Source organism: Rhinoderma darwinii, chromosome 2 (assembly GCF_050947455.1).
Source record: "Rhinoderma darwinii isolate aRhiDar2 chromosome 2, aRhiDar2.hap1, whole genome shotgun sequence".
NCBI lineage: Eukaryota > Metazoa > Chordata > Amphibia > Anura > Rhinodermatidae > Rhinoderma > Rhinoderma darwinii.
Genome location: NC_134688.1, coordinates 414946556 through 414974183, shown reverse-complemented (window position 1 = coordinate 414974183; position 27628 = coordinate 414946556).

Here is a 27628-nt window from a genome sequence, read left to right as displayed (position 1 = left end):
GAAACTGTAATTGCGGATAAAAACTACAGTCGTTTGCCTAAAAGAAAATGAAAACCCACTTTTCCCCCTTGTAATATGTTTTATTATGCACAAAAAAATAGAAAAAGCTCCACAAAATTGGTATCGCCGCATCTGTAATAACCGCCAACTATAAAACTATTAAGTTATTTAACACGCACGGTGAATGCCATACAAAATCAAATAAAAAAACAGCACCAGAATTTCTGTTTTTTACTTATCCTGCCTCCCCAAAAATGCCGTATGTAATCTAAAATGAAACAAAAAAAAAATACAAGTCATCCCACCAAAAATAAGCCCTCATACAGCTACAAGGGAAGAAAAATAAAAGTCATGGCTCTTAGAATATGGCGACAAAAAAAATATTAATTTCAAGTTTTTTTGAGAGATTAAATTTTTTTTTCATTACCCCCCAAAAAAGTTAATAAAAGTTAATCATTAAATTAAATTTATCACAGAATAGTGCTATTAAAAAAATACAACTTATACCTTAAAAAACAAACCCTCACATGGCAATGTCTATGGCAAAATAAAAAAGCATTGTCTTTGAAATGCGAGAACAAAAAAATGAAAAAACGCTCCGTCATTAAGGCCCCAAATAGGCTGGTCACTGAAAGGTTGTAAGCCAAATAAGATAATAACAGTATCCCAAATACACTAAATATTGATGTGGTTTCTAAATAGATATGATTGTATATAACCTTTATTTCCTATAAATTATCCAAACTTGTGTGCCCCCTCCTTCTTAGGCTTAAAGGGCAACTAAACGTTCAACAAACGTCTGACAAATCATAGTGACGTCAGAAGTTTTGATCGCTGGGGGTCTGAGCACTGGGACCCCCACCGATCGCTAAAACAAAGTGGCAGAAGCGCTCTTGTAAGCGCTGAGCTGCTTGCTTTCTGTTCAGCTTTTCTAAAAGTGTTAAAAGTTTCTTGTTTACACTATGAATGCATACATAACTACTCACGTTCTCTACATTATACTCATCCGTTACTTATAGACCTATATGTGCACATTCAGTACCGTAGACTTGTGAGGCATATTTAGTTAGGCCCCTTTAACATAGGTCAATGTACCTACATGTATAGGCCCATTTTACCGGCAGAGGCCAAAACAGTGTTCTCTTTTCCTTCGTCGGGCAGTATACATCGGGTATCCTGTATTTTTTTCTTGGATAGAATAGCGTAGTAGACTATGCTAATAAATCCAGAGGCATCCATTAAAAAAACATATACATAAAAAATATATACTTTTTTTAACCTGGTAACCAATGAGTGATGGATGCCATTGTATGGCATATGTTATAGTCATCCGTTAAACAAATATGTCATGAGCTTTTCAGTAGCACTTCATTGTCCTCACCCCTGAGGTTGTGGCGAAACATCTCGTGGTGGCTCTCTGTATTTTAAAACATTGTGGTAATCTGATATTGATATACTAAAAGCGGACTGCAGGGCAGGTTCAGATGATGCACAATGGAGATAATGGAATAATACACAATGGATATATTGACTGCAATGGTTTGCAAAAACAGACCAAATTAGGACATACAATGAGTTTCACACAACGGACACACGCTGCGTGAAAAACAATGGACGTGTGAATAGCCCCATTGAATTGCATAGGTTCATGTTTCTTTTATCGGACAGCACACAGACGTATAATATGCCCGTCTGAATAAGACCTTATGGACATATACCGCCAGTTACATGAGTCTATTATTTGCTTTTGTCTGGCAGCTAGTTATACACACTAAAACGCAGTGGTGGCGGTTTACCAGTGAGGGTGATCACATAATATTAGAGTCCATAAATAATATATATGGAGACACCAATGGTACACATATTATAGTGATAGCCACAGAATTGTACCAGCCACATTGCTATATAACAACAGGGGGTTGTCCAAACAAGAAAAGCTCTTTGAATAGGGAATGAAGAATGGTGATTAGTGTCTTACTTATTGTCATGCCCATGGCCGCGGGCCGGCATGTTCACTCACCTCCTGACGGCCGCAGCCATGGGTCTGCGAGCGCTGGCCCCAGTCTCCTCCTCAGGAGACACCATGGACCCCGCTAGTCGATCCAAGACCAAGATGGCGTCACAAGAGATGCGGGCGGATATGCTGGACCTCCGGTCTCGACAGGACCAACTCCTCCAGGCCTTGAACATTATTGTACGTCGGCTGGAGTTGCAAGCTGCCGTTCCTCCTACTACACCTCCAGGAGGTGTTGATCCTCAGACTACACCTCCTGGCAGTGTTGATCCCCGTTTTTCTTTGCCACTTCCTGACCGCTATGATGGAGACGCAGTTACCTGTCATGGATTTTTGAACCAGTGCCTGATCCACTTCAGCCTGTATGCAAGGGCATTTTCGTCTGATGGCGCAAGGGTCGCTTTAATCATCTCTCTCCTCACTGGCAAGGCTCTTGCATAGGCGAATCTTATCTGGGAGAAACAAGGACCAGAGACCCGTGACTTTCAGGGCTTCCTCTGGACTTTTCACATGGTGTTTGAGGAGCCTGTCATCTGCAGCGGCTTCCTTGCTAAACATACGCCAAGGAGACACCTCCGTGGGCGAGTACGCCATCCACTTCCGCACCCTGGCGGGAGAACTGTTGCAGAACAATGAGGCCCTGGTGGCTACATTCTGGCAGGGATTGTCCCATAAGATTAAGGATAAACTTGCCGCTCGAGATCTACCGTCTACCTTGGATGACCTCATCATTCTGTCCACCCAGATTGATATGAGGATTTGAGAACGGCTCCAAGAAGCTCGTCGGGAGGGAGGCCTTCCTAGTCCGGCCCCACCCATGCAGAAACCTCTGCTGTCCTCAGGTGCCGATCCTCCTAAGGAGCCTGTGAGGATGGACCAGTGTAAGCTATCCATGCAGGAGAAACAACTTAGACGCACTTCGGGACTCTGTCTATATTGCGGCCTCGGAGGCCATCTTGTGCGTCTGTGTCCCCAAAAGCCCCAAAGCCTAGGGTTGCTAGGAGAGACAACCTTGGGTAAAAGGACTTCCGTCTAAATTGTCCATACCCGTGACCATAGTGTCCGGCGAGAAAACGCATCGGGTCTCTGCATATCTGGACTCTGGATCAGCTGCTAATTTCATTTGTAGAGACCTTGTGGATCTTTTTCAATTACCCACTACCCCTCTGGAGAGGCCATTGACAGTTGCATCGGTAAATGGACTACCTCTGCCAGACCCACTTATAGCTGTGACCAAGCCGCTGAGACTCCAAGTGGGAGCTCTCCACTCCGAGCTGTTATCGTTCTTTGTCTTGTCCAAGGCCGTTAACCCCATGCTGATGGGCCTACCTTGGCACCGATTACATGCGCCAGTCCTGGACTGGAACTTTGGAGAGGTTCTCCAGTGGGGTCCCGAGTGTCACATCCGTTGCCTGGGACAGATTAGTACGACTCAGCCTCCTCTGCCTCAGTCATTGGCAGGATAGCCTGGTCATTATGCTGCATTTTCGGACGACTTCAGCAAGAGGGAGGCGGAGACCCTGCCCCCACACCGGGTGTATGACTGTCCCATCGAGCTTATTCCTGGTGCATCCCTTCCCCGTGGTAGGGTATATCCTCTCTCCTTGCCAGAGACTCTGTCCATTTCCTCCTATGTTAAAGAGAACTTGGAGCGGGGCTTCATACGGAAATCTTCCTCTCCGGCAGGAGCCGGGTTCTTCTTCATCAAGAAAAAGGATGGTTCTCTGTGTCCCTGTATCGACTACCGGGGTCTCCACCAGATCACGGTAAAAAAAAAGTATCCATTGCTATTGATCTCAGAACTATTTGATCGTATACGTGGTGCCGAGATTTTTTCCAAACTAGACCTGCGTGGGGCTTACAACCTAATCCGGATTCGCCGGGGTGACGAATGGAAGACTGCATTTAACACCCGTGATTGACATTATGAATATCTAGTAATGCCCTTCGGCCTGTGTAATGCTCCCGCGGTCTTCCAGGAGTTCGTTAATGACATGTTCCGTGACCTCCTCTATGTTTGTGTAGTAGTCTATCTTGATCACATCTTGATTTTTTTCTCCAGATCCTATGACTCATCAGAGACATGTCCGTCAAGTTTTTCTGCGGTTAAGGGAGAATCGTCTGTACGCTAAGTTGGAGAAGTGTTTGTTTGAGAGAGATGCTGTACCCTTCCTGGACTACATCGTCTCAAATCGAGGTCTCAAGATGGATCCTGAAAAGGTAAAGTCTGTCCTGGAATGGCCACGCCCTCAAGGCTTGGGGGCCATACAGCACTTTCTGGGATTCGCCAATTTTTACAGACAGTTTATCCCAAACTTCTCCTCACTGACATCTCCTATCTCTAACCTCACCAAGAAGGGCATGAACGCCAAGGTGTGGACTCCTGAGGCAGAGTCCGCATTCAATAGCCTGAAGAGTGCCTTCACGTCAGCCTCTATCCTCCATCATCCAGATTTTCCCTACAGTTCTCGTTGGAGGAGGCCTCTGTCGGTGCTGGTGAACTACTGTTCCAGACAGGTTCCAAGGGCAAGTCAATGGTATGTGGATATTTCTCTAAGCTCTTCTCTTCCGCAGAACGCAACTACTCGATTGGGGATTGGGAGTTACTGGCCAGCAAATTGGCTCTGGAAGAGTGGAGACATTTACTAGAGGGCGCAGCTCATCCCATCCTAATTTTTACGGACCACAAGAATCTCACCTATCTCCAGACGGCCCAAGAGCTGAATCCTCGTCAGGCTAGGTGGTCGCTGTTCTTTACCAGGTTCCAGTTTGAGCTCCATTATCGCCCGGCTGACAAAAATGTGAGGGCCGATGCCTTGTCCAGGTCTTTCAAGACAGAAGACACCATGGAGATTCCACAGAACATTATTGATCCGTCTTGTATTGTCTCCGTCAACCCCATGCAAGTTGGGGATATTCCTCCAGGGAGGACTTTTGTGCGCCTGGCTGACAGAGGGAGAATCCTCTGCTGGGGACATTCCTCTAAACTGGCAGGTCACGCGGGTACCCGTAAGACCCGAGATCTGATTGCCAGTAATTTCTGGTGGCCCACGCTGCCCAAAGACATTATGGACTTTGTTTCTTCCTGTTCAGTGTGTGCAGCTAACAAGGTCGCTAACTCCAGACCTGCTGGCCTGCTCCAGGCATTGCCTGTGCCCGATGCTCCCTATATCTATGGACTTTATCACTGATCTGCCTCTCTCTGCTGGATGCAGTGCTGTCTGGGTGGTGGTGGATCGATTTTCGAAGATGGCACACTTCGTTCCTCTGACCAGTCTTCCTTCTGCTCCTCAACTGGCCAAGCTTTTCATCCAACACATCTTCCGCCTGCATGGCTTGCCACAGCATAGTGTGTCTAATCGGGGGGTTCAGTTTACCTCGAAGTTCTGGAGAGCCCTCTGCAGACTCCTAGGTATAAAGTTGGAATTTTCCTCAGCCCACCATCCTCAGTCCAATAGTCAGGTCGAGAGGATCAATCAGATCTTGGAGTACTACCTACGCCACTTCATCTCCAAGCAGCAGGATGACTGGGTGTAGTTGCTCCCGTGGGCTGAATTCTCATACAATAATCACACCAGCGAGTCCACAAGGAATACACCGTTCTTTATTGTCTATTGCCAACACCCACGAGTTCCTCTCCAGGTGCCCGATACGTCCGAGGTACCAGCTGCTGTGTAGCGTCCATGGCCGCGGGCCGTCGGGTTCACTCACCTCCCGACGCCAGCGGCCATGGATCCGTGAGCGCTGGTCCCCGTCTCCCTCCTAGTAGACGCCAGCGCTCACTTCCGCTCCGTTTGGCTGTGTCCCGTAGGGTGCGCGCTCACGCTCGCACCTGGCCTCAAAGGGCCAGCGCGTGCAAATAGGAAGTCGTCATCATCATCAACTGCCACGATTTCCTGGTCTATAAGAAGGCCCCAGGCCTTCTAATCCTTGCCTGAGCATTGTTAGTTTTCCCAGTCTGTCTTGCAAATGGTCCCTTAGTGTTTCCCGTTCCAGTTGTTACCAGTGCCTTGTTCCCCGTTCCTGTTTCCCGTGCTGTGCCTTAGTATCAAGTCGTGCCACGTCCTGTGTCATCTGCCATGTCCGTAGGAATCCGCCAAGTCCTGTGTCATCTGCCATGTCCGGAGGAATCCGCCACGTCATGTGTCATCTGCCACGTCCGGAGGAATCCGCCGCGTTCTGTGTCACCTGCCTCGTCCGGAGGAGTCCGCCACGTCCTGTGTCTTCCGCCACGTCCGGAGGAGTCCGCCAAGTATGCCGTAACTTGCGGCTCCTGTGTCATCCGCCACGTTTGGCGCCATCTGCTGCACCCATCTCCATCTGTGCCAGAGCTGAAGCCACCATCTGGACTATTCAGGTACCCTCGTGCGGGACATTGTATTTCTGGGGTATCCTGTTGTTTGGCCAGCTGCCTCCCCGCTACGGCGGTATGGCCTAGTGGGTCCACTAACCCGCATCGTGACATGCTGTCACTGCTTTTAGGGACTTTCTGCATATCTGGCAGCAGACTCGATCCTCCATCCTGCTGGCAGCCAAACGCATGAAACAGAAGGCGGACACAAGGAGAAGAGAACCCCCTCAGTTTCTCCCTGGCACGAAGGTCTGGCTGTCCTCCAGGAATATTCGACAGAGGGTGCCATCATACAAATTTGCTCCCAGATTCCTCGGACCCTTCGAGATCCTACAGTAGATCAACTCTGTTGCCTACAAGCTTCGGCTGCCTCCTACCCTCAAGATCCCCAACTCCTTCCATGTCTCCCTCCTAAAACCGGTAGTTCTGAACCGCTTTACCAAGACTCCTAGCCCTGCGGTTGCCTCCAGCGGTCCTTCAAAAACCTTCGAGGTCAAGGAGATCTTGGACACCAAGAAAGTAAGAGAAAAGACCTTTTACTTGGTGGATTGGAGGGGGTTGGGTCTTGAAGAGAGGTCCTGGGAGCCAGAGGAGAAGCTCAAAGCTCCTACTCTTCTGAAGAAGTTTCTCCCTCGCTCTGGTTCCAAGAAGAGCCCAGTAAGAGGGGGAATACGGTCATGTCCATGGCCGCGGGTCGTCAGGCTCACTCACCTCCTGACGGCCGCAGCCATGGGTCTGCGAGCGCTGGCCCTAGTCTCCTCCTCAGGAGACGCCAGCGCTCACTTCCGCTCACCTCGGCCGGGTCCCATAGGGTGCGCGCATGTTCGTGACTGCTCTTAAAGGGGCAGCGCGCGCACCGGTATTTAATGTATAATTAGCCCATGCATATCCTGGACTATAAGAAGGGCCCAGCCCCTTCCTCCCATGCCTGAGCGTTGTTGTCGTACCCTAAGTTTGTCTATGCAAATGGTCTCCTAGTGTCTTCCAGTTCCCAGTGTTTCCTGTATCCTGTATCCCGTGCTGTCCTGGTCAAGTGCTGTGCTGAGCTGTAGTCGTGCTGTGCTGTATACCACGCCTGTCCTGCTACACCACGCCTGACTTCTGCCTGCTGCCTAGTCCCAGCCGAGCCTGCCTTGCTACTTTCCGAGCTGCCACAGGTACCCTATACGACTATAGACTGTTACCTGCACCCTGCTGGCCAGCTGCCATACCGCCAAGGCGGTACGGCCCTGTGGGTCCACGAACCCAACGTGACACTTATTTTAGTTGTTCATTATTTTAATATAATTTGTAATAACTATATCCCGTATGTAAAAAATAAAGTAACTCAGCATGTTCATAGATCGGAAAACAGATGCAATTAGAAAACATATGAGGATGGTGTCCTGTTAATTTCAGCTGCGTACACAATATTTATTTTGTATTATAATATGTATTGAAAAAAAGAGCCGCCCTATACTTGTTACATTTGCAGGATAAGAGGTGTGCAGTGTTAGATAATGAATAAAGGATGATTGCTATAGCAACTTTGGGTCATTTTAGTCGACTGTCCATATGCAGCGGCAGATTTCATTCCGTGGTTAATATTTACTAACATTTCCTGGAACAAGCCTTTCTCTGTCTCCATATTTCCAGCATCATTGCTGGTAAATGAAATATCAGCAGGTGGCAGCATATGTCAGTTATATTTCCATGTACTGCACTCGGGAGAGGTTATCTGTGTGTATTCTATGACAAAGCAACGTGTAAAAAACGGTATCATATTCCTTATTTCTGGGTACAGTATATAAAATGTTGGTTGGTGGAAATCTATAAATGTAAATACTGTAGATGTACACCGGGCCGGACTGGGACTGAAATTCAGCCCTGGCATTTGAAAGCATGCAGGCCCACCTGCTGTGTGGTGAACAGGAAATATGTTTTTGCACTTGTGGTTTATGGCTGATCGGGGTGCATATCACATGGGTTCACAGGCACCACTCATATAATAATAATAAACATAAATAAATAAAGACACAAGAGATCATTTGGAATAAATAAGGCCGCTGTATTTATTAAGGGTTACCAAACAAACGGCAAATGGCAAATAATTAAACTCATAAACCAAATGGCCTAGTCAGACTGACACCTCTTCAGCCGAAGCTCAGTTATTTATAGAAGAAACCTTCCCGGCAAAAACTGCTGCAGGCCAATCAAGGTGATTCACAGCTTGCCTCACGCAGATTCCAGAAGAATCCAGCGTTTTTCCTGGTAATAACCTAGGCCAATAAACTCAGAGACAAGGTAAGTACCAAGAAACCCCCATAAAGGGGGAGGAGGGGTAGAGAGGAAAACACAGGAGCTTATCACTTAAATAACACGGGTGCCGTGATCCCATGTAGCCCCTAAGCTTAAGGCCCCGTTGCCTTACATTTGCAGATAACAAACTGCTATAAACTGCGGTGTCTAATCTGTAGACAAATTAGGAGAGACACCATGTGGAATTTGAATTTCCCTCCACAAAAGCTTGTGATTGCTCTTAAACGAAGGCAGGGCCATGTTTGTGTATTGATGTAATAGCTAGGTAAAGGCCTGTGCTGGGCCTCGTACCTTGCCCCCACCGATCAGACTACCCCCCGCCTATGCTATTGGAGAGATAAAGATTTTTTTTTTTAAACAAAACAAAATAATACCTCAGTGCTGCACTTTTCCTCGTCGGATCTCCTCAGCATGACACGACTCATGCAACGTAATGACGCCGCGTCAGGATGTTGTATGCGATGCAGCACTGATGACGTTGAAGTGCTGCGTCACAAATATGGCTCTGACGCTGCTCAGCATCAGACCTTGTATGAGCCAGAGGGGAGAAGAGGAGCGGTGAGATGAGTATGTGTTTTTTTTATTTTATGGCCAATGGGTGAATGGATGATACATGGCTGTGTCATAGCAGCAGGATAGAAGTGGAGCTCAAAGTAAAATCTGAAGAAAGACATAGACCATCTCAACTGATAAGGATTCAGTCTATGGCCAGTTTGCAGGTGATTGGTAGATATAATTACCAGATAATGAGCTCCTTCCAGTAGATATTACCACTCCTCTAATGCCATTTTAATATCAATCAACTCCTCATCATCAATGGAGTCATTTTATTCAGCAAGACTGAAGGTGTTTAAGAAGAAACCGCAAGGCCAGAATTATCCCAAAGAGTTATTTTGTGAGAGCACTGCACCAATTCCCATGAATGAGGCATCGACTTACAGAATGAACTGACAACTGGAATCAGGACAATGAAGAACTGGAGCAGAAGCAAACTCCTTTTTTAACAGATAAGAGATAGGAGCCACATACAGTAGGTGGTGAAGTGATCGATCAACTGGCAATAACAATAAGCAAAATACTAAAAATAATGAATAACCTTTAGCCCCCGAGGCAGGGGGCAGGACGGGACTGAAGAAAGTTTCTGGGGATCACTTTCCAATTTTTCTGCAGACACAATATATCCCAGGAATGGCAGCTGTGGTACCAGAAACAGGCACTTTTCAAGTTCTCCAGACACTTCAGAAGCACATGAGCACGATGTAACTGGACATCTGGGAAGAAAATTTAGAATGTCGTCTAGCTACATGACAACACAGGTGTTGAGGAAGTCCTGGAAAATGTCATTTACACATTTCTGGAAGACAGCTTAGCATTGGACAGTCCAAATGACATGACCAAATACTCGTAGTGGCCATCCCGCATATTAAATGCTGTCTTCCACTTATCGCCTTGGAAAATGTGCATCAAGTTGTAGACTTCCCTCAGATCTAGTTTCACAAGGATCCTAGCCCCCTGGAAACAATTAAATAGTTCTGAAAAGGACAACAGATATTTATTCTTGATGGTAATTTGGTTAAGTCCATGGTAATCAATACAAGGACTGACGGACCTGTTCTTCTTTTTGGACAAATCCCACACCATCATGGGGAGGATGACTTTCCGATAAGGGTATGTGCACACACACTAATTGCGTCCGTAATTGACGGACGTATTTCGGCCGCAAGTACCGGACCGAACACAGTGCAGGGAGCCGGGCTCCTAACATCATACTTATGTACGATGCTAGGAGTCCCTGCCTCGCTGCAGGACAACTGTCCCGTACTGAAAACATGATTACAGTACGGGACAGTTGTCCTGCAGCGAGGCAGGGACTCCTAGCATTGTACATAAGTATGATGCTAGGAGCCCGGCTCCCTGCACTGTGTTCGGTCCGGTACTTGCGGCCGAAATACGTCCGTCAATTACGGACGTAATTAGTGTGTGTGCACATACCCTAAATCCTCTTTCAAGGTTTCCCTTGATGTGCTGGGGCATGGCCTCTGTCTGGTTGACATTCTTCTGCCTAATGTTTTCCGTACACATCAGCATAGTGTGAAGCAAGAAAGTTGAGCAGAGAGTAGACATTTCTGGAAGCATGCAGGACCCCAACGCAGGATATCTGCAGACAACCAGTCATTAGCAGGTGAATGTAGACATAACCACAGCAGACCCATGTTCTAAGGAGGCTTGATAAACCTTTTAATGACATAAAAGGAAGTTTCTTCCTCATGAAGTGCACCCACACTCAGAGTCAAACAAATAGTGAAAAGCTAAAATGTCACCAGGTAACACTTTGCCATCCACGGAAGAAATGTAGAATAAATTAGGCAGAATCTGCAGCGGAATGCAGTAAAGTTTGATTCCAGCCTGGTAAATGAAATTTCCAGCAGACCTGAAATCAAGAAAGGCGTCAATCATGAAGTTGGTGTTTTGGGTGCACAGCTGAATAGAGAAAGTAATTCTCGGCATTGGCGAGGTAGGACTCTCGCCTAGGGGAACCTCCCCTACCAAGTCTAGGCAGAGACGTTTCCTTGCTTATTGGGACAATTGCAGACAAAATGTTCTTTACCAGCACAGAATAAAAAGAGATTATTCTGGTGGTGGATATTTCTCAAACTCAGAATGATACAGGCTTTAACTTGCATAGATTCTTCAGAGGATGAAGGTGCAGCAGACTGTAGGGCTTTTGAAATGTAGGGTCATTCGAGGAACGTTCCAATCAGGGGCGTAACTGGGAAAGACTGGGCCTCATAGCAAACTTTTGACTGGGGCCCCCCCTCCCCTGGGTGTCACACAACCCCCCCCCTTGTAGATAGTGCCTTTTTTAACAGCCCCCCTGTAGATAACGCCATACAGCCCCCCTGTAGGTAACGCCATACAGCCCCCCCCTGTAGGTAACGCCATACAGCCCCCCCTGTAGGTAACGCTATACAGCCCCCCTGTAGGTAACGCTATACAGCCCCCCCTGTAGGTAACGCCCTGCAGCCCCAACCCCCCAAAAAAATCCGACCTATAGTGTGTCCTACAAAAGACATGTATCCCCTATCCACAGGATAGGGGATACATGTGTGATCGCTAGCAGCGATAAGGAGAACGGGGTACCGAAAGTCCCCCGAAGTTCTCCATGACTAACCTCTGACTTCTGGAGTCTGCGCAGCTCAATAAAAATGAAAGGAGCGATGGTCACGCATGCGCACAAGCGCGACCGGCGCTCCATTCATTTCTACGGAGCTGCCGACACAGACACCGGAAGTCCGAGGTTTGTGATGGAGAACTTCAGGGGACTTTCGGTCCCCCGTTCTCCCTATCAATGTCAGCGATCACACATGTATCCCCTATCCCATGTGTTTTGTTTAATGGCAGAGCGGGGAGATACCTCCCTGCTCTGCCGTAGTGTTAAGTGGCGTCGCGCTCTAGCAGCCATAGCGGCTGCTAGCGGAGCCTCCGGCCGTGGCTGCTACAGCGGTAGTTACGCCACTGGTTCCAATTCTCAGAGCCTTTCTTGAAAGCGAATATCAATTCTGGTGGCTAATGACATCAAATTGTACATGGTAGATGGTAAATTTCGACCCGCAAGTTTGCCCAGACAGGCATTACCAAAAGGCTGCTATGGGGGTCTTATTATTGAAGGCCCACTCAGATGCCAGAGTCCAAAACTGTATTGTGTAATGGTCAACAGATAAAGTCCCTTGTTTAAAGTGAATCTGTCAGCTGAATATGCTTTTCTATGTAAGGGCAGCATGTCACAGCTACTGGACTATACTCCTATTATCCAAACCCGCAGAAAAATGTCCCATCAGTCGTAGATGTGTATTAGATGTAGTGCAATTAAAAATGTTGTTTCTTCACGAGTATATAACAATGGTGTTCTTTCCGACGATTTTCGGATATCTAACGGGACTCGTCAGGGCTGCCCATTATCTCCCATAATTTTTATCCTCTCGATGGAACCGTTGGCTCAGCATCTCAGATACAACGCTGGAATTCTAGGCATCCCTTTCGCAGACAAAAAACATATCATATCCCTCTATGCCGATGACATTATCCTATCCTTATCACATCCTGAGGCCTCCATTGCCTCAGTCATGGACACAATCAACGCCTTCGGGAAGTTATCGTACTATAAATTAAATACCCAGAAAACTCAGGTTTTACCATTCTACATAGACCAGTCTACATTACACTTTCTTAAAACAAAATACCCGTTCGATTGGAAATTGAAGGGAATTCAATACCTTGGAATTACGTTAACCCCCTTTTTCAAAGACTTATATAAGGCCAATTATGCTCCTCTACTACAGATCATACAAACTGATACAAACAATCTCCTTAAATTTGAAGTGTCGTGGCTGGGAAGGATAGCGGCTTTTAAAATGATGCTTCTTCCTAAATTATTATACTTATTTAGAGCCCTTCCCATTAAAGTACCTAAGAAATTCTTCTCTGCGGCCCAATCCACCCTTTCTAAATTTATATGGCAAGGGCATAAACCGAGAATAGCGTTCAAGATCCTAGCGCAAGATAGAAAAGTGGGGGGACTGGGAGTCCCGGATATTCACAATTATTACATAGCCACTCAAGTGGCCCAGATCTCTAGCTGGTGGAATAATGATAGAGGGAAACAGTGGCTACAAATAGAAGCATCATACTTAGCTCCAATAAATCTAAAAACGGCTTTGTTTTTGGGGTTCTGGGGTGCTTCCCCCCCTTGCGACTTGTCACCAATGACAAAAACCTCCCTGGAGTGCTGGTCGTTCAGTCAGAGCAATACACACACCCGGGTCACACTGCCTAAAAAATATATCCCCTTGGATCTCCTTATGCTTTTAATCCCTGATCTGGACATTTCTCACTGGGTAGACAAAGGTATACTTAACATCTCTCAAATGTTTGAGGAAGATCAGTTTGTCACTTTCGAACATCTAGTCTCCAGATACGATCTCCCTAACTCTGATTTCTATAAGTATCTACAAATTAGGCACTGCGCCTCAAAAAACAATAATTTCACGGCCTCATGCAACTTTACTTTATTTGGGATCTTCTCGAACCACCAAAGAGGGCTCAAAGGTATATACAACACATTGAACTTCAACTGTAGCTTTTCCAAATCTCGTCCTTTGAAAGTCTGGGAAAAAGTGATCGGCCTCACATTCACTGAGTCCATGTGGATGGCCTCCTTTAAACTTATTCATATAGCGCTACCTTGTGTTCAGCATCTGGAGACTGCGGTTAAGACATCCCTGAGATGGTACTTCACACCAGATAGGCTCCACAAAATGTTTCCCGGCGCTTCTCCTGTATGCTGGAGAGGTTGTGGACACATTGGAACGCTATTTCATGTACTCTGGGAATGCCCTCAATTGACTACATATTGGAGTCAAACGTTCCGTCTCATACATACTGTTACTCATTGTCGAATTCCTCAAGCTCCTCAAATAGCATTACTCTTTCTCGATCTAGATAAATTTCCTATGAAGATTAGATGCTTGGTTTGCAAAATATTGGCAATGGCGAAACTGGCTATAACCCGACACTGGAAAGAGACCTCTCCTCCCCTCATAGAGGAACTAAAAGGCCTGATAAACACCACATACACGTATGAGAAAACCATCGCATTGGGAAATGGGAACCACCAAAAATTTTACTCCATATGGAATCCGTGGACCCAGAGCGCCTCATTCACCCCATAACTTTTTATTTATAGACACGTGAAAAACTGGTAATAGAACCTGCTCCCTCTCCCCAAGGATGATAAAATTTGGTTAAATAAGGGAAGAAAATCTATGCACGATGTTTGTTTCTTTTTCTTTCATACTTTCTGATGTTTATGTTACACTTATATGTATACCTTGATTGAGTTCGGGATATCGCGATGAACACGGCTGTTTACTTTGTCCTCTCCATATCCCAGAACGAATTCTCATTCAATTATGCACTACCTATTGTAAATATTACTGTATGAATACTATTGTATGAATATGTGTGGATACTGTTTTCCACAAGGTAATGCGAATATACTGTCTTGTTTTTATGCTTGAATAACAATAAAAAACTATTGAAACGAAAAATGTTGTTTCTTTTATGGGTCTTTGGGCTCTTCCTGGAGTGTAGTGGGAGAGGTGTGCTATGTGCTCGGAGCCATTTACATGCCCTCCTTGCTGCTTTTCCTCCTCTGCATCTGCATCCTCTTCCTCTCCCTTTCTCCCCGTCTTCTAATTACTATTTACACTAACGCCTTAAGGCAAGGAAATGGGAACTATAGACTGATAGAAAGTGATGAAGAGGCCACTTTTCTTAATATGATGTATTACACATTGATGTACATGTGGATGGACAATAGTTGTATGCAGTCTTTCCGTCCGAAGTTCAACTGTTTATGGGTCCACTGCCATCAGTGTGTCCTCCCTTTCCTCTCAAATCTCTATGGCAGTCAACCACAGTAATAGAATTCACCCTTCCCGTTGTTAGTTCAGGATGATGAATGGAGGATGCTATCAAACACCCCCCCCATGGGTGATCACCCAGAGATATGACCATATCGTGTATGTCTGTCATGGAGCATAAATTACTCTGTGCCGAAGACATGTATATCCAACATGCAGCGGGAAGTGGTTAACAGCACTTGAAGGACATCTCCAGTTTGTTCATTTAAAAAAATCTGTGTATAAAAGGAATATAATTTATTTCTATGGTGTTTTATACAATGCCTGTTAAAGTGATTGCAATTTTGACAGCTTTGTTAAATCTATGAGAAGAAATTTCCAAAATGGTGAAGTTGTCTTTTAACTGCAACATGAAAAACTGTATGATACAAACTATACTCCCATGATATTTAATTGTCTCTATCTAACATATCTAGCATATTTTATTGTTTCCAAGAGTTTTTTAAATCTAATCATCAATTTCAGAATTATTATTATTGTTATTTGTTACAGTTGTTACTTTGGTATATACATTAGATGGTCCCAAGTGATTTCATAAAACGTCAGCTGAGATGTGCTCTAGATCCCAGGAGAACAGAGCTTTAACCATACAGTACGTAGTTACATTTCCATAACGCCCATCGTATACGATGGCAGGTCTTCAACCTTCTGCTATGCCTATTAGCTTACCTTCTGTGTTCCTATTATCTCATACACTAAAATGGTACACAAGTACAATAAACAACATCATAATTATCAAAGGATATTAAACGTTAGGCAAATAGAAATACAATTAAAATTCCACCTTTGTCATTCTTCATGGTAAAGTTTGACAAAAAATATTAATTTCATGGTATACCTACGTCAGTCTGCTTGACCAATGGCTCATGTGTGTCTCCATAACTCAATATAACCATAATACCGATCACATGGGTTCATGAACTTAAATGTGATTGATATTAGAGACAGAAAACTAAATGCCCTTTTACACCAGCCAATTATTGGGCAAACGAGCGTTCATAGAATGCTTCTTCCTGATAATTACCCTGTGTAAACAGGGCAACAATCAGCCGATAAATGAGAAAATGCTCGTTCATCAGCTGATTGCATCGTTTTAAATGTCCAAAATATTATTTATGTCAGCAGCACATCCCCCTGTGTAAACAGGGAAATGTGTTGCCAACATGATAAAAATATATGGGAACGAGCGATCGAAGTAAGGCTGGGTTCACACGACCTATTTTCAGACGTAAACGAGGCGTATTATGCCTCGTTTTACGTCTGAAAATAAGGCTCCAATACGTCGGCATACATCTGCCCATTCATTTGAATGGGTTTGCCGACGTACTGTGCAGACAACCTGTCATTTACGCGTCGTCGTTTGACAGCTGTCAAACGACGACGCGTAAATGGACTGCCTCGGCAAAGAAGTGCAGGGCACTTCTTTGCCACGTAATTTGAGCTGTTCTTCATTGAACTCAATGAAGCACAGCTCAAGATTTACGAGCGTCTCAGACGCCTCGCAAAATGCGAGGAGGAGCATTTACGAGTGAAACGAGGCAGCTGTTTTCTCTTGAAAACAGTCTGTCTTTTCACACGTAAATGACAGCTAGCGTGTGCACATACCCTTACGAGCGCTCGGCTTCATGCTAGCTCCTTGTGAAAGGAGCAAGCGAGCGCTAATCAATGAGCTGTCTCGTTGATCGGCGCTCATTTACGCGGTCCACGTCGGACCATGTAATATCACCTTTAATGTCCATTTAATTTTAAAATCAAAGGTTCCAAAGATTTTTCATAGACTTCAATGCCTTTTTAAGAATTCCAATGACTCCCCCGTGAAACTTTTTACTTGCCTGGGGGGCATACTTAGGAAGCAATGTTCAGTAACAAATATACTGCTTTTTCTTATTTTCAAGATGTGGCCATTTTATTAGAGATCATTCCTGCTTAAACTTCAGCACCGTTTTATCAAAGGTCACTCACACTAATCTAGTTTAGTTTCCTTCCACAAATATATTAATACTAATCTGGATTTTGAACATTTTAATTATCATATGTGGATTTTAACATGCCATCCTATAGAAAAGTATTTTACATAAGCATATAATGCAATAGGAGATCATAAAAAGTGGTAGAAAACAGTTTAAAAGATTAGAGTTGAAGGATTGAAAGAATCTTATTTAGATTATGCAAATTTTGTTAGCTAGATAATAAGGAGACGGAATTAAAGTCTGTCATTTTCAGTGTATATCAATCACTTTGAAGATGGTAACAATATGTCTACATTGACAGAAGGCATTAAACTCTTTAATGCAGTTAACACAAGCAAAAGCAACAATTCACTACAGAAATAATTTACTAAAATGGCAAATTGGGCTGGGATATAGTGGATGACCGTCACTGTGAATGAATGTTGAGTAATGTATCTAGGTCAATGTAATAATTAAAGGATTAAAGAATCTTCAGTCTATGAAAAGCAAATTCTAATATCATTCATAGTCATACATAGTTTACATACATACACTATATGTACAAAAGTATTGGGATACCTACACGTTATACCTACAAGATACCTTTTATGACATCCCATTATAAATCCATAGGGGATAATATGGAGTTGCCAACCCCCTCCCCTTCCAGCTAAAACAGTTTCCAGTTCTCTGGTAAGTCTTTCTACAAGATAATTTGGAGTGCCTGTGGGAACTTTTGCCCATTTATCCATAAGAGCATTTGTGAGGTCAGACACTGATGTTGGATGAGAGGGCCTGGCTCCCAATCTCCATTCTAGTTCATCCCAAAGGTAATGAACACAATAGAACGGTGTGTCACGACTGACCACTTTTTGCAAGGCGCTCCGTTATATAAACAATTTTCTAAATTGTTCATTCCAAAGGTGTTCGATGGGGTTTGAGGTCAGGGCTCTGTGGGGGCCAGTCTAGTTCTTCCACCCCAAACTCACCCACCATGACTTTATGGGACTTGCTTTGTGCAATGGGGCAAAGTCATGCTGAAACAGAAAAGGGCCTTCCCCAACTGTTCCCACAAAGTTGGGAGCATAAAATTGTCCAAAATGTCTTGGCATGCTGAAGCATTAAGATTTCCCTTCACTGGAACTAAGGGGCCTAGGCCAACCCCTAAAGAACAACCCCATAGCATTATCCCTCCTCCACCAAACTTTACAGTTGGCACAATGCAGTCAGGCAGGTAACGTTCTCGTGGCATTCGCAAAACCCAGAGTCATCCATCAGACTGCCAGATAGAGAAGTGTGATTCATCACTCCACAGAACACGAGTCCGCACCACTCCATCCGACGCTTGGCATTGTGCTTGGTGATGTGAGGCTTGCATACAGCTGCTATGCCATGAAAACCCATGTCATGAAGTCCCCGATGGCAATTATGCACTAGGCGCCTTATCACTTAGCGACCCCGCCTTGTAACGATACATGGTCTACCACTTCGTAGCTGAATTGCTCTGGTACCTGAACGCTTCCACTTCCAAAGGGAAATAAATGGGACAGTGCTGCAATACCTTGCACAGCTGCAACAAATGTAATGGCGTGTGCAAGTACAATAAAAAATTAAATCCATATAAACAATGAAAAGGCTGCGGCCGCGGCCCCTTCAAACAGCTGATCGGGGAGCCAAGAGTCGGACCCCCACCAATCTAATATTGAAGGCCACTAATTTTAAAATTACGGATAACCTCTTTAAGGTGTTTCTCAATACACCATTGGGGGGGGGGGGGCTTGGGAGTTTACTGCATAATGTATTTTTATTGAGTTCAACATACACACAGTATGCATTAAGCTCCTAAGCGTCCCCTAATGGTGTCAGATATTATAAGGGCATTGCTGGGCTGCTGGTATTCTCTGCATATTTTCAGTCAAGTGAGTGTGATCTTCAAAGCTGAGCCATTTCAGACAAAGTGATTGTTAGGGTATGTGCACACGATAACTGCAATTACGTCTGAAAATACGGAGCTGTTTTCAAGGGAAAACAGCCCCTGATTTTCAGATGTTTTTTGAGCAACTCGCGTTTTTCGCAGCGTTTTTCGCAGCGTTTTTCGCAGCGTTTTTCGCAGCGTTTTTCGCAGCGTTTTTCGCAGCGTTTTTTACGTTCGTTTTTGGAGCTGTTTTCATTGGAGTCTATGAGAAAACGGCTCCAAAAACGTCCAAAGAAGTGTCCTGCACTTCTTTGATGAGGCAGTCATTTTACGCGTCGTCGTTTGACAGTTGTCAAACGACGACGCGTAAATGACAGGTTGTCTGCACAGTACGTCGGCAAACCCATTCAAATGAATGGGCAGATGTTTGCCGACGTATTGGAGCCGTATTTTCAGACGTAAAACGAGGCATAATACGCCTCGTTTACGTCTGAAAATAGGTCGTGTGAACCCGGCCTCAGAGATACAGACAGTGTCTAGCCGCTGCTAACATTTATTTGGAGTTGTCAGGTAACATCTCCCTAGTAACTAGTCATTCTTCTGTATTCAGGTCAAGGCCATATTGATACAGATCTGTGGGCAGACGAAGGGCTAGGAGGCTTAAGGCCCCTTTACATGGGCCAATAAACGGGTGATTTGCTGCCAACAAAATGCAAATTGTATAGGGATGATCAGGTGCGTAGATAAAGGTCTCATGGGCCCTGGGGCAAGAATTCAGCTTGGGCCCCCATACACCTCCCCAACACTACAAGACCCCTGCCGCGCTTATGCCCAGCCGCCCTGCCCAACAGCCCCACGTGGATGCCCCCACAGTATAATTCCCCCCATAGCCACTCCCACACAGTGTAATGCTCCCCATAGCTGCCCCCATACAGTATAATGCTCCCTGTAGCTTACCCCATACAGTATAATGCTCCCTGTTCCCATTGCTGCCCAACACAGTATAATACCCCCCATAAATGCCCCCATACAGTATAATGCCTCCATAGCAGCCCCATACAATATAATTCCGCCATAGCAGCCCCACACAGTATAATGCCCCTCATAGCTGCCCAACATAGTATAATGCCCCCCACTAATGCCCCATAAATGCTCCATAACATCCTCATACAGTAAAATGCCCCCCTTAGCTGCCCCCACAGTGTAATGCCCCCATAGCAGACCCCATACAGTATAACAATCCTCATAGCTGCCCCACACAGTATAATGCTCCCATACAGTATAATGCCCCCATAGCAGCCCCATACAGTATAATGCCCCTCATAGTTGCCCATCACACAGTATAATGCCCCCTTAGCTACCCATACATATTATAATGCCCCATAGATGTCTCTCCACAGTGTAATGCCCCATAGCTGCCACCATATCAGCCCCCCTATACAGTATAATGTTCCCATAGCAGACCCCACACAGTATAATTCCCCTCATAGCTGCCCAACACAGTATAATTCCCCTTATAAATGCCCCCATACAGTATAATACCCCCATAGCAGCCCCATACAGTATAATGCCCCTCATAGTTGCCCATCACACAGTATAATGCCCCCTTAGCTACCCCTACATATTATAATGCCCCCATAGATGTCTCCCCACAGTGTAATGCCCCATAGCTGCCACCATATCAGCCCCCCTATACAGTATAATGCCCCCTTAGCAGACCCCACACAGTATAATGCCCTCATAGCTGCCCAACACAGTATAATGCCCCTTATAAATGCCCCCATACAGGGGTGAACCTAGCCTCTCTGCTGCCTGAGGCGAACTATAAAAAGACGCCCCCCCCCCCCAAATCTATCTGAGTTTTTCTCATTACTAGCTTTACACAACAAACACGCAATATATAAATTTTTTAAATAGGAAAACATTTGTTGTTTTTTGTTAAAGTGCTGTTTGAAGTATAGAAAAGATTTAAATAAAGAATTCTTCTTACTGTATTACTTTAGTATCATAGATCAACAACGCAGCATTATCACTGAAAATGGTTTAACACATCTTCTTGCCAGGTGAAACTTCAAGGCCTGTTTTGAAGCGGCACGTCCTGGGCTGGTTTCTTTGCTCTACCTGCTGTATTGTAGTGGTCTGCCTGTGCTGGCTCGATGCCAGTGGTGGATTAATATGATCTTAGGCCCTGGGCTGTGCATAAGTTATCTGCCCACACCCTACACTTAAGTCTCACCTACATGTCAAAGTGAATCACATGCCACTCTGCAGACTGTCTATTAGCCTGATCATCTGCTGCCACTCACACTTCCCCACAGCCCCCACCACAGTAATGTACATAGATTGTAAGACCAACATTACAAATAATACCGCCATACTGCTACTGAATAATACCTCCATACTGTTACTGAATAATACCTCCATACTCTTACTGAATAATACCCCCATACTGTTACAGAATAATACCCCCATACTGTTACTGAATAATACCTCCATACTGTTACTGAATAATACCTTTATACTGTTACTGAATAATACCTCCATACTGTTACTGAATAATACCCCCATACTGTTACTGAATAATACCTCCAAACTGTTACTGAATAATACCTTTATACTGTTACTGAATAGTACCCCCATACTGTTACTGAATAATACCTCCATACTGTTAGTGAATAATACCTTTATACTGTTACTGAATAATACCTCCATACTGTTACTGAATAATACCTCCATACTGTTACTGAATAATACCTTTATACTACTTTTTTTTGCCCCCTTTTTATTACCTAATAGACATGAATTTTAACTGAGTTCCGTGGCCCAGCGTAGATGGCATGATGCAGTGATGTCATTGTGCCGGGCAGTTGACGTCATCAGCATGCTCCCGATCTCTAGTAGGCCTCAGGTCTAAACCAGATTGGGGCCTACAAGAGCAAATGGCGGAGCAGGGAGCAAATGACCAGGGGTTGGCTGGCAAATTTTAGTCTGCGGGGCAAGCACACAGCACTGGCCCAAGAGTAGCGGCCCATTCTGGGGGCACTGGGCAATTGGCGAGTTTGCCCCACCTAACACCGCTGTGGAAGAACTCTGCTACCTGTCAATGGAAAAATCATCCGCCAGGAGGAAAAATGTTTCTTGATGGCGGAGTACTGGAAAGCCTGACCTGGGATTTAGACTTTCTTGTACTGCACCATGGGGAAACATTTTTCCCTCTGGCGGATGACTTTTCAGTTGACAGGAAACAGTTACATGAAGGGGAATTATTTTTCCTTGACCTCTAGTTTCCATTGTGGCAAATTTACGTTTTTTTAATTTTTATACTGCTTTTTTTTGGTAGGTTCCGCTGGAGTGTTTGGACTACGTCGTAGATTCATTGGACTACTTTGATGATCTACTTTTTTTTTTTTTAAAAATGGTGAAAGAGGGTTGCATGGGGGAGTTTAGATTTTGAATAAAAAAGTTTTTCTTATGTCTGTTTTTTTTAATACTTTATTATGGTCTTAGCAATGGCTGCTGTCTGATTGAGAGCGTCCATTACTAAGAAGGGGCTTAGTGTTAGCCAGTAAAAAGGCTATCACTAACCCCTATTGTTACCCCAATTCTCACTGCCGCGAGGGGAGTACGATCCAGTACCTGACCCTCTGAAGCGACGGTAAGGCAGCAGGGTGGCCACAGGCTGGTTTTACCAGGCTGGGAAGGGATAAAAAACGTGGCCCTTCCCACGCTGGTGATGCTAGGCTGCAGCTGCTGTATTGTATCTGGCTGGTTATGAAAAATAGCGGGAACGTGGGGTCTTTTTTTAAAAATAAATAGAAAAAAAATTACGTGAGATCCCCTCCATTTTTCATAACCAGCCAGATACAATAAAGCAGCACCAGCTTAGCATTACCAGGGTGGGAAGGGCCATGGTTTTTGCCCATTCCCAGCCTGATATTACCAGCCTGCGGCCACCCCAGTACCCGCCCTTCTCTTCAGACGGTCGGATGCTGGATCGTACCCAGCTCTTCCCGGTACTCCTGGTGGCGGTGGGTACCGGGGTAATAATAGGGGTTAGTGATAGCCTTATTACTGGATAACACTAAGCCCCTTCTTAGTAATGGACGCTCTCAATCAGACAGCTGCCATTACTAAGGTGGTAATGAAGTATTAAAAAACAGACAAAGAAATTTATTTTATTGAAATGACAACTCTTCCACACAATCCACTTTAACCATTTTATTAAAAAAATAAAATAAAGCTTAAATCAGCGAAGTAGTCCAACGAATCTACGACGTAGTCCAAATGGTCCAGCGGAACCTGCAAAACAAAAATTAGCAGTATGAAAAATAAAAATAAAGATGGCTGCCCCAACAGACGTACAAACATATGAATAAATAGTTACCTTAAACATATTAAAATAATTAGAAAAATTAGGCCCAAAAAATAAAACATATCAAATAAAAAAAATAAAAAATTATAACACCTTTCTTTTAACCCCTTCCCGCTCCTTGACGTACTATTACGTCATGGCAGCTGTATCGTTCGCGCTCCATGACGTAATAGTACGTCTCGGGAGTAACGGCCGTTTCGGCCGTCCTCCCGACACATACCGGAGCTGTGACAGCTGCTGTCTTGTTCAGCAGCTGTCACAGCTCCTACAGCGGGGACCGATCGCTGTGTCCCCGCTGATTAACCCCTTAAAAGCCGCGTTCTATAGAGATCGCGGCTTTTTAGGGGTTAATCCGCCATCGCCGGCCTGCTACACGATAGCGGCCGGCGATGGTGACTATGGCAACCGGACACCAAACAATGGCGTCCGGCTATGCCATAGACGGAAGCCTAGTGGGTCCTGACAACGTCAGGACCCACTATGCTTGCTGTCAGCGAGTAGCTGACAATTCTAATACACTGCACTACGCATGTAGTTCAGTGTATTAGAATAGCGATCAGGCCTCCTGCCCTCATGTCCCCTAGTGGGACAAAGTAATAAAGTTTAAAAAAAGTTAAAAAAAGATGTGTAAAAATAAGAAAATAAAAGATTTAAAAGTAATAAAAGTAAAAATCCCCCCTTTTCCCTTATCAGTCCTTTATTATTAATAAAAATATATAAACAAACAAATAAACTATACATAATTGGTATCGCCGCGTCCGTAACGGCCTGAACTACAAAATTATTTCATTATTTATCCTGCACGGTGAACGCCGTAAAGGAAAATAATAATAAACCGTACCACAATCACAATTGTTTGGTCACTTCACCTCCCAAAAAATGGACTAAAAAGAGATCAAAAAGTCGCATGTACCTAAAAATGGTACTGATCGAAACTACAGTTCGTTACGCAAAAAATAAGTCCTCGCACGGCTTTATTGATTGAAAAATAAAAAAGTTCTGGGTCTTAGAATAAGGTAACACAAAAAGTGAATGATTGTTTACAAAACATATTTTATTGTGCAAACGCCATAAGACATTAAAAAAAACTATAAACATCTGGTATCGCCGTAATCGTATCGCCCCGCAGAATAAAGTGAATATGTCATTTATAGCGCACGGTGAACGCTGTAAAAAAAAACGAAAAAAAAAACAATAGTAGAATTGCTGTTTTTTAGTCACCACGCCACCTAAAAATAGAATAAAAACTGATCAAAAAGCTGCATGCACCCCAAGAAAACTACAATGGATTCCTCAAGGGGTCTAGTTTCCAATTTGGGGTCACTTTTGGGGGGTTCCCAATGTTTTGGCACCACAAGACCTCTTCAAACCGGACATGGTGCCTAATAAAAAAGAGGCCTCAAAATCCACTAGGCACTCCTTTGCTTCTGAGGCCGATGCTTCAGTCCATTACCGCACTAGGGCCACATGTGGGATATTTCTAAAAACTGCAGAATCTGGGCAATACGTATTAATTTGCGTTTCACTGATAAATCCTTTTGTGTTATAAAAAAAATGGTATAAAGAGGATTTTCTGACAAAAAAAAAACATTTTAAATTTCACCTCTACTTTGCTCTAAATTTTTGTGAAACACCTAAAGGGTTCATGAACTTTCTAAATGCTGTTGTGAATACTTTGAGGGGTCTAGTTTCTAAAATGGGGTATTTGATAGGGGTTTCTAATATATGGGCCCCTCAAAGCAACTTCAGAACTGAACTGGAACCTAAAAAAATAAATAAATGAGGCAATACTTCGCTTCTTACATTATACTGATAATGAGCCGTGCCCACCCCGAGATGACCCCAGTTTTGACCGTTTGTATAAACGGAGACCCCTATTAGACCGTTCCAGTGCCCGGTTTTCCCAAGCATACACCCCGAGAAGTGTATTTCTATTGATGAGTCCCTGGTACATTTTAAAGGGATGGTTCAATTCCGCGAGTACCTGCCGGGTAAGAGGGCAAGGTATGGCGTGAAGATGTATAAGCTGTGAGAGTGCATCAGGGTATACCTACAGGTTTAGGATATATGAAGGAAAGGTCACCCCCAAACCAGACTGCATCCTGGACTACAATAGGTACATGGGAGGGATGGACTTGTAAGATCAAGCCCTGAAGCCCTACAGCGCTATGCGGTGTGGTATAAGAAGCTGGCCGTGCACATCATACAGATGGCTTTGTACAATGCGTACGTGCTACGTCGATGTGCAGGCCAGACGGGAACTTTCCTGGAATTTCAAGAGGTGATTATCAAGAACCTAATCTTTAGGGACCAAGAAGGGGGGGCACCCAGTACTTCTGGAAGCGAGCCCACACACATCGTACCAGGGCAACACTTTCCAGGAGAAGTTCCCCAAACTGGCAAGAAGGGAAAAAGTCAAAAGAGGTGCAAAGTCTGCTATAAGAGGGCGATAATGGATGACACAATATATCAATGTGACACGTGTCCCGAATAACCAGAGCTCTGTATGAAAGTGTTTTAAAATTTATCATACATCCCTTGGTTTATAATTTACCCCAATTTTACTTACCCTGATGCACTCCACACAGCTTATCCCCCCTCGTCTTTCCCCTCTGAGCCCTGCTGTGTGTCCAGGCAGCTGATAACAGCCACATGTAGGGTATTGCCATAACCGGGAGAACCCACATTACAGTTTATGGGGTGTAGGTCAAAATGCTCACTACACCTCTAGATGAATGCCTTAAGGGTGTAGTTTTTAAAACGGGGTCACTTCTTGTGGGTTTCAACTGTACTGGTACCTCAGGGGCTTCTGCATACATGACTTCGCACTAGAAAATCCCCAGTAGGCCAAATGGTGGTCCTTTCCTTCTGAGCCCTCCCATGGGCCCAAACGGCAGTTTATCACAACAAATGGGGTATTGCGGCACTCAGAACAAATTGTGCAACAGAATGGGGTATTTTGTTTCTTGTGAAAAGAAGAAATTTTCAGCCAAAACTACATATTATTTGAAAAAAATAATTTTGTTTTCATTCCCAGCCCAATTCAAATACGTTCTGTGAAAAAACTATGGGGTCAAATGGTCACAACACCCATAAATGAATTCCTTGAGGGGTGTAGTTTCCAAAATGGGGTCATTTGTGGTTGGTTTCTATTGCTTTGATACCAGGGGGGCTCTGCAAATGCGACATGGCACCCGAAAACCAATCCAGCAAAATCTGTACTCCAAAGAACACACAGCGCTCCTTTCCTTCTGAGCCCTCCCATGGGCCCAAACGGCAGTTTATCACCACAAATGGGGTATTGCCGCACTCAGGACAAATTGGGCAACAAAATGGAGTATTTTATTTCTTGTGAAAATAAGAATTTTTGAGCTAAAATGACATATTATTGGAAAAAAAATATTTTTTTTTAATTCCCAGCCCAAATCAAATAAGTTCTGTGAAGAAACTATGGAGTCTAAATGGTCACATTACCCATAAATGAATTCCTTGAGGGGTGTAGTTTCCAAAATGGGGTCACTTCTGGTGTTTTTCCATTGCTTTGATACCTCTGGGGCTCTGCAAATGCGACATGGCACCCGAAAACCAATCCAGCAAAATCTGCACTCCAAAGAACACACAGCGCTCCTTCCCTTCTGAGGCCTCCCATGGGCCCAAACGGCAGTTTATTGCCACAAATGGGGTACTGCTGCACTCAGGAGAAATTGGGCAACAAAATTGAGTATTTTGTTCCCTGTGAAAATAAGAAATTTTGATCACAAATGACATTTTATTGGAAAAAATGAAATTTTTTTCATTTCAGAGCCCAATTCAAATACGTGCTGTGAAAAAACTGTGCGGTCAAAATGGTAACAACAACCCTAAATGAATTCCTTGAGGGGTGTAGTTTCCAAAATGGGGTCACTATTAGGGGATTCCTACTGTTTTGGCACCTCAACACCTCTTCAAACCTGGCATGCTGCCTAAAATATATTCTAATAAAAAAGAGGACTCAAAATGCACTAGGTGCTTCTTTGCTTCTAGGGCTTGTGTTTTAGTCCACGAGCGCAGTAGGGCCACATGTGGGACATTTCTAAAAACTGCAGAATCTGGACAATACATATTTAGTAGTGTTTCTCTGGTAAAACCTTCTGTGTTACAGAAAAAAAATGAATAAAATTTAAATTCAGCAAGAAAAATGAAATTTGCAAATTTCACCTCCACTTTGCTTTAATTCCTGTGAAATGCCTGAAGGGTTAAAAAACTTT